Below are 2,538 nucleotides of genomic sequence, written 5' to 3' on the forward strand. Positions count from 1 at the left end.
ATACAGCAAGGATAGCTTTCGGGAATCTGTTCGGTTCCCCTTATCAATCTTATCAAAACTGTAGATTTGCTTCTACCATTATTATTATTATTATTATTATTATTATTATTATTATTATTATTATTATTATATTATTATTATATTATTATTATTATTATTATTACTGGAGAAGTAAACACACATTATGTGTAGTATATATATGTACGTATACATAAAGTGTGGATTTGTTTTCCTTTATTGCAAGACTTTATGCTGCTATGCTTATATTATTATTATTATTATTATTATTATTATTATTATTTATTACTATAGGACGGCCCCTTCCATAAAACAAAGCTTTGTTTGAATAACCTTAAGGATAACACTCCTACAGTTGCAAGGTAGTGCAAGGCGATATCTAATGCTCTGAGAGAGAGAGAGAAGAGAGAGGATGAGAGAGAGAGAGAGAGAGAGGAGGGGGGAGGGGGGAGGGGGGAGAAACGTGTAAACTTCTCTCTCACTGCTTCGTGTCCCGTCCTCTCCTTAACTGGGTCCTGTTACCACAAAAACTTTGTCGGGAACTTTCCCAATTTATCTCTGATACTGGAGGTCTTTAGCAGCTGTGCCTAACGCTCTTTTCGTCTGTCGACAAGAAGAAGAAGAAGAAGAAGAAGAAGAAGAAGAAGGTTTTTATCAATCATTATTATGATTGATAAAAACCGAATAAACAATTACCATTAATTTTAAGAAATGAGGGAAAAATTTTAACAAAAGTTTTGCTGTTGCACACAATCTGTGTTTTGACATCAATCCAAACTGTTGTTTTGACACATCAATCCAAAACTGTTGTTTGACATCAATCCAAACTGTTGTTGATTTTGCATCAATCTGTGTTTTTTTGACATCAATCAACCAAACGTTGTTTTGACACTCAATCCAAACTGTTGTTTTGACACATCAATCAAACTGTTGTTTTGACCACACAGCCTCAACTGTTGTTTGACACAATCCAAACTGTTGTTTTGACACATCAATCCAAACTGTTTATTTGACGCATCAATCCAAACTGTTGTTTTGACACAGCAATCCAAACTGTTGTTTTGACGCATCAATCCCAACTGTTGTTTTGACACATCAATCCCAAACTGTTGTTTTGACATCAATCCCAAACTGTTTTGACATCAATCCAAACTGTTGTTTTGACACATCAATCCAAACTGTTGTTTTGACACATCAATCAAAACTGTTGTTTGAGCATTTTGCAATCCAACTGTTGTTTGACATCAATCCCAACGTTGTTTTGACACATCAATCCCAACTGTTGTGTGACACATCAATCCCAACTGTTTTTTGTTTTGACACATCAATCCAAACTGTTGTTTTTTGACAACATCAATCCCACAAAACTGTTTGTTTTGACACATCAATCCAAACTGTTGTTTTGACGCATCAATCCCAACTGTTGTTTTGACACATCAATCCCAACTGTTGTTTTGACACATCAATCCCAACTGTTGTTTTGACACATCAATCCAAACTGTTGTTTTGACACATCAATCCAACTGTTGTTTTGACACATCAATCCCAACTGTTGTTTTGACACATCAATCCCAAACTTTTTGTTTACACATCAATCCAACAAAACTCCTGCAGGAGGGGAAGCCTGGAGTGGGCCTTTCTGGACCAAGCTGATCGTTGTGGCGATTGGTTTGTCACCGGGAGGGGGGCTAGTCTTCATGTACGTGCAGTGCAAGATGTACGTGCAACTGTGTAAACGATGGCGTGCCTTCAACAGGGTCATTTACGTTCAAAATGTTCCCGAAAAGGTGAGTGGGAATTGTGGGTAATGTGACTTGCAATAAATAAAAAGATATGAGTTAAATAATGGCATTTCTTGAGGAATTGTTCTCATATGGAAAGAAAACTGCGCTCGATGGAAGATCAGTAGATCTATTCAGTTGCATTCCACATAGGAAAAGGAAAATGATTTATCTCAGAAAATGCCCAACAGTTTCGTCCTCCAACGGACCTCTTCTTGGAGCGTTTATTAAGGAAAGAGATCAAGTTTACAGTGTATGTAGCCAAGAAAGGCCTAATAAACGCTCCAAGAAGAGGTCCATTGGAGGGCGAAACTGTTGGGCACATTCTGAGATAAACCATTTTCATTTCCTTATGTGGAATACAACTGAATGACCATATCTTCGTGCCTAAGAAGATTACCAGCACTATCAGTGGATCTATTTCCATGTCACCTCTTCTCTCTTCGTCTTCGTTTCCAGAGTTCTTCGTCTCTCTTTCACTTCCTGTCACCTACGATCCCTCCGAGTTTCTCTTATTTCTCCCTCATTTCTTTATCATTCCTTCCAGACTTCTTCGCCTATGCATCATTACTTCCAGGTGTCTTCGTCTCGTAACCATCATTTAGTATCTTTAGAAGTTTCTGTGTCTTTCAGCCATCAAATAATTGAACCATTCCTTCCAGTGTGTCCGTCCTTCTCCCACTATTTACTATTCCTACCAAATTTCTTTGTCTTTCCAGCATCATTTATTATTCTATCC

This window comes from Macrobrachium nipponense, chromosome 35, assembly GCF_015104395.2.
Source record: "Macrobrachium nipponense isolate FS-2020 chromosome 35, ASM1510439v2, whole genome shotgun sequence".
Taxonomy (NCBI): domain Eukaryota; kingdom Metazoa; phylum Arthropoda; class Malacostraca; order Decapoda; family Palaemonidae; genus Macrobrachium; species Macrobrachium nipponense.